This window comes from Miscanthus floridulus, chromosome 18, assembly GCF_019320115.1.
Source record: "Miscanthus floridulus cultivar M001 chromosome 18, ASM1932011v1, whole genome shotgun sequence".
Classification (NCBI taxonomy): domain Eukaryota; kingdom Viridiplantae; phylum Streptophyta; class Magnoliopsida; order Poales; family Poaceae; genus Miscanthus; species Miscanthus floridulus.
Window position 1 is genome coordinate 66,007,196 of NC_089597.1, and position 6,778 is coordinate 66,013,973.

The following is a 6,778-nucleotide window of genomic DNA, read 5'->3' on the forward strand; positions in this document are numbered from 1 at the left end:
TTTTGTATTCACAGCAAAGCTCAAGTTATCACAGAACTGAGTTTTGTCTCACATGTCCGAGACACTTCATCAGTCATCAGTATTGTTTGTACTTAGTTCCTGTCTAAATGTTTGCCTAGCACTTAGGGCGGAGATCAAACCATGACACTTTTATTAAATTGTATGTCATGTTGCAACCCCATGGACATGTTCACACAGCTAGCATTTTACAGAAAAAAACTTCAAGTACATGGTGAAACACTGCTCTTGATTGTGTCTTATTTTTGTTTGTGCGCTACAATAGCCAACAAGCTAGCCGGTATATATGTTGTTGGCCTAGATATAGATGTCGGCAAGTGGATCGTTCGCTTGATATATGTGATGAAAGCTATGTGGTGTGATAATATATCCATCTTTGAGAACGTAACTTTACGACCATGAATGATGCTGTTGTCGTCGACTGACCGACCTCACCACCAGCACACGTACCTTTCCCATGACACTTACAGTTTCAATTTCATTACGAGCAATCGATCTTATATATTACATTATGACAATCTGTAAAACGATTCTTCTATGATTCATCTGTATTAATCATGGATCATATGCTGCATTATGGCCAATACACTCTCAGTTTGATTACTCTTTTAGGTTCATTTCCTCACTCTTTCTTAGACATTAGATGAAATAGATAGCCTATCCTACTATTGTAATTAATGTGCTGCTATTCTATTCTCTCAAGTCCTACTGTTGAGGGTGGCAGTTTAGCCTGTTTTTATGCTCTTTGTTTTTGCTGATTTGGATGTGCTTCTTTTTGGGATCGACCCAGCATGGCCGTCTGCATTGTCTTATTATGAATAGATATCATATCCCCGAGGGGTAAATAGAAACTGACACTATAACTCAATATGACCACTAAAATATATACTTAGGGTGAATCTAGTATATATCGTTGCTGAGCATTGCTAACACAATTCATTGAGTACAACTAGTTGCAGTTCATTGAGTTACATTTGGTTTATTATTTGCAACTCAGATTACAGCGGTTCATTGAGTTTCAGAAAATTTGTAGTAGCTAGCTGAGTTTAGTGTGGTTTTCATTTCCTGTGCAATGTCATTTTCATGATACAACAATCTACCTTTATAATTTGTTCCATGCTTAGCTGTTGTGTTTTTTGTAGCTGTTTGTTTCTTATATTAGTCTCTTTTTAGCTTGAACTGCATGGATGCTTGGCCCGTTGGTGGATGGTTAGCTGTAGGTTAGTTTCATATCAATGTTTGAGTGGTTAGTAATTGAGCCTTTCAGTTTTAAATATTTGAGAAGTGAATAAAATAAGTTTCTAAATAGGCCATTTGACATTGCTAACAACATTGCAAGTGAATCATACATATTCAAATCAGATTGTTATACATATTCAAGTAGCAGCCATTTCAGGTTCCAGATCTTGACCGTAGCATTTCACTTATATGATTGGTTGTAGCATTTCACTACATACCTGCTACTGCTATACTACTATCCTACTGTACTACTCTCTACTGTACTAAACTACTACTACTCTACTTGCTACTAGTGGGCTGCTACTCTACTCTCTTCCCTTGCTGCTGGCTGCTACTCTACTACTATATTGTCCTACTGTTGAGGGTGGCAATTTAGCCTGTTTTTTTATGCTCTTTGTTTTTGCTGATTTGGATGCGCTTCTTTTTGGGATCGACCCAGCATGGCCGTCTGCATTGTCTTATAATGAATAGATATCCTGTCCCCGAGGTAAATAGAAACTGACAATATACTCAATATGACCACTAAAATATATACTTAGGGTGAATCTAGTATATATCGTTGCTGGAGCATTGCTAACACAATTCATTGAGTACAACTAGCTGCAGTTCATTGAGTTTACATTTGGTTTATTTATTTGCAACTCAGATTACAGTGGTTCATTGAGTTTCAGAAAATTTGTAGTAGCTAGCTGAGTTTAGTGTGGTTTTCATTTCCTGTGCAATGTCATTTCATGATACAACAATCTACCTTTATAATTTGTTCCATGCTTAGCTGTTGTGTTTTTTTGTAGCTGTTTGTTTCTTATATTAGTCTCTTTTTAGCTTGAACTGCATGGATGCTTGGCCCGTTGGTGGATGGTTAGCTGTAGGTTAGTTTCATATCAATGTTTGAGTGGTTAGTAATTGAGCCTTTCAGTTTTAAATATTTGAGAAGTGAATAAAATAAGTTTCTACTACTACTGTTGGCTGGCTGCTGGCTGGCTACTCTACTACTATACTGTCCTCCTGCTCTACTACTATATTGTCCTCCTGCTCTTCTACTACTATACTGTACTACTCTACTACTCTACTACTACTATACTACTATACTGTCCTCCTGCCTTTCAGTTTTAAATATTTGAGAAGTGAATAAAATAAGTTTTAAATATTTGTTTCCCTTGCTACTGGCTGCTACTCTACTACTATATTGTCCTCCTGCTCTTCTCCTACTACTCTACCACTCCTCTTCTACTACTACTCTACTCCACTCTACTCCTCTCCTCTCCTAAGCAGTTGTTGCTTTTTTGTGCTACTTCTACTACTTCTACTACTTCCTTACTACTACTGTTTACTACTTCTACTTCTGTCTTCTATCAACTACTTGTACTTCTGTCAACTACTTATACTACTTCCCTACTACTACTATCTACTACTTCTGATTGTCCGATCTGTCTATCAGGTTCGGAAGATATTAAGCATATGATGTTCATGTGTGATTGAGCAAAGTGAATATGGCAGCTGCTGCTTTTTTTGGGAAGCAGCACCTGCTTTTTTTGTCAAATCTCCCCTCTCCTCTATTTTTGCCACCTTTCCTATCATCTATGTTTGGGAAGCAGCAGCTGCTTTTTTACACCTTTTCCTCTCTATGTTTGTTAAGCAGTTGTCGCTTTTTTGCCAAATCTCCCCTCTTCTCTCCTCTCCTTTGTTTTGCCGATGATGAAATTGTCCAAGTCCATACATTATATGGAATATGAGCTGATGATCAAGAACTTGTGAGGAACTTGGCATCATTAGCAGCCGCCCCTACATTACCTTCTCATCTCTTCTCTGTTATGATGCCTTGATGCTCCAAGTTTAAGATCAGATGATGTTTGACATGTTTCTGAGGCCTCTACCACTTCTACTTCTCATTTTTTTATATATTGTTGTTTTATAGGTTTACTTTGGTTTATAGACCTTTTTGATTTCTTATACCTTCTCACATACCTAAAGCACACTTTCTTGCATCTATTAGAACAAAGCGCGAAATAATGTCGCGGACACCAGACAGTGCAGCCCGATGCCCCGAGCATGATGAGCAGCCAACCCTTGAGGAGCAAGCACTAGAGGACCAGCTTACTTAGGAACAGTTCAATAAGGAGGTATAAAATGATCTAGAAGTGATGCTTACTCAGGAGCAGTGTGACGAGGAGGAAGGCCCCGAAGGAGAGGCTGCTGAAGGCGAAGAAGAAGAGGATGATGCTGATGATGACTCAGAAGAGGGATATGTAAGTCCCGAGGATCCTTTCCCATGTGAAGCTAGAAGGAGGCCAATGGAGGAAGATTTGGACAAGGACTTTGACCCGAACGAGGAGGTAGGGAAAAAGCCTTAGCTTGTAAATTTTGCTAAAGCTTTGGCTGTGTTACCTCTGCTAACACTTTGACATGTCGTATATACAGGTCCCTCCTGAAACTCAGAAAAGACGACGTCGACGTCCGTGACATCTCGCTGGACAAGACGGAGTAGAGGAAAGGAGAGCAGAGGCAACAGCCACAGAGATGAATCACGATGCCTCTGCTCCACAACCTGAAGACACAACCACGACTACCAAGCCTAAGAGGAAACGAGGGGATGGAAAAGGAAATCTATATCTAGCAGGGGAGGTCCTTGAGCCGAAGGAATTAAGAGGACGATTCCATAATGCGATCGGGGCCCTAGTAAGAGATAAATTGAACCCAACAATCCCTAACTGGAAATAGGTACCAGAGAACAAAAAGAATGAACTATGGGATAGGCACTTGAGGGTCAATTTTAGATTTCCGGGGGGTAAGCACGAACTGGTAAAAATGCTTTTAGGACGATGGGAGAGGTATTCCGACGTTGGAGGTCGGACCTCAACACAAAGTATATCCAAAAGGGGTTAACTCCCTTCAAAGAGTTTGGCAAAATAACTCCTAGTCAATGGGAGGAGCTCGTGGCTCAGAAGACTTCATCGGAGGCATTGGAGCTTAGTGCCCGTAACACCGAGCTAGCGAAGAGGAACAAACACCACCATCATCTAGGCCCCGGTGGCTACTATGCCAAGGAAGAGCAATTTAGGAAGATGGACGAAGAGGCCACAGCTGCTGGAAATATCAATGTGACGAATCTGAAGGTACGCTCAAGGAACTGGATATATGCGAGGAGTACAGAAACATCTGGTAGTAATCTTAAGTTTGATAAGCCGGAGACCCAAGAGACGGTATCAAGGATACTAAAATATGCTGAAGACAAGGAGAAGGGCTCCTTCAATCCTTCTAGAGAGAGGGACGAGCTTAGCCTTGGCTTGGGAAACAAGGAGCACAAGGCCACACCAGGGAGCTAGGGAAAAGGATGACCTAGAAGCAAGGATTCGAAGAGGACAGGCACATGTACAAGAAACATGGCCGAGACTGGGAGACTAGTCTTGAGCTCCAAGTGAAGGCTCTAGTTGCGAAGGCGCTGGAGGAGTAAGGACTGTCTACGGAGCCATAGATGTTAGTGACGCCGCCGGGAGAACTGGCATTAGTTGGCAACCCTCTGAAAGTTCCTAGCAGCCAAGGTTCCACTTCAGCCTCAACCCCCATCGATCGCATACGGGAACCAACTAGTTGCACCTTGGTGTTTCTAAGCGGTCGACAGAACACTGTGATGGAGGTGGCAACGGGTGTGGTACATCCTCCCGATGGCTTACACCACAATAATAAGATGCCGTCGGACTACACTAGGGTCGAGGTACATACCGTGAAGCCCGAGTTCATGCAGTGGAGGATAGACTACGCAACTCCCAAGGGGCTGGTGTTACTCAGAGACGTTATTGGGCAGTTCATCCTCTGGCACAAATAGGACATTATATTGACTGCTTCTTCGCCGCCTCCCCATCTCTCAAATTTGGAGCGAGTTGTTGAGGTTGGGGAGATATTTTCACCGTCTCGTGACCACCACGTACCTGAGATGCCACATTCTTCCCCGCCTCCTAGCGAGCATGTGTCTAATGAGATGCCACAACTTTCTCCAGCTCGTACCAAGCAAGTGCATGATGAGATGCCACAGTCTTCTCAATAAGCACAGCCGATACATGAACAACGAGTGCCTCCTGAAGAAGGTGATGCACAAGAAGACAAGGACGTGCCTGAATGGGAACTTCGAAAGAAGATTCCAATCAACATAAGGTCAGTTTATGTTCCGGTGAAAGATGTCTCGTCGGTGTCCAAGTGGTATTCACATGACCAGTTCAAGCCTGAGAACCAAGTTAAACAAGTCCCAGAACGGGGTTCTGAGGAGGCCATAACTAGCAAACTCCACCAAATTGCAAAGCAGTATCCAAATGTTGATGACATCAAATGGTCAAAGGATTGCCCGAAAACATATGAAAGAGGCAAGCCCTTTATACCAAACTGGGACATCTGGCGCCTACCACTTGGAATGAGAAGGTTCCATGATTGGTACTTGCGTGTTCTCCCAACGAGCATAGATCTCGTACAAGCATGCTTCCCCACCGATACATTTGGAAGCCCAGCCGGGAAAATTGTCTTTGACTTCAATGACATGCACACATGCTTTCACCTGGGAGAAATGGAGATGAATCTAGTTCGCACGTGGTGCTTGTAAGTCCTTGTCCTCCCGATATGATATGAATGTAATCTTTGAATTTTGTTGTAACTAACCAACGCCATGATTTGTAGAATGCAAGTGCACATTGTCAAACAAATGCCAAGTCTGAAAGCCGGGTATGTAGACCCTCAAGCTATAGCCCAACCAAATTTTAATTACCCTAAACAGTGGACAGTGGATGCCAAAGAGCTAGTGTAAGGAAAATGGACCCTTGGCCCATTTACTTTGGATTTTGGTGTTTGATGACCAACACAACCAAATTGGACTAATGAATTTGCAAGTGTTTGTATTGTAGTTCAATAGGGTGCAAAACATAACTTGGACGAAGGCGACGTGATGATTCGATGATCAACACCTCAAGCAAGACCTTTGAAGCACAAGAGAAGACCCAAAAGATCAAGCCAAGTCCAAGCATGAAGATTGGAACCAAGCCATACGCAAGATCATGAAGAAACGAGCTCGCAGACGCAACCGGACGCAAGGACCGGACGCTGGAAGCGCGACCGGACGCTGGACCGGTGGCTCGGCAAACAGGCGACCGGACGCAAGGGACCGGACGCTGGCGGCAACCGGCCGGACGCAGGGCATCAGCGTCCGATCGAGTACAGAGAGGTTCCAGACGCGCGAAACTGCGACCGGACGCGTCCGGTGGCAGGCGACCGGACGCTGGCAGCGTCCGATCGGTGGTTCGCGGCTGCAATGGTCGGGACGACCGGACGCGTCCGGTCAGGACGATTCAGCGTCCGGTCAGTAGCAGAATTGCGGGAGTTCGACCCCAACGGCTACTTTCTCAGTGGGGCTTATAAATACAACCCCCAACCGGCCATTTGAGGAGCGTGGAGCTAAGGAAACATACCAAGGGTGTTGATATACCATTTTAGTGATCTCCACATGCATAGTGCTTAGTGTTTTATTAGGTGATTAGCATAA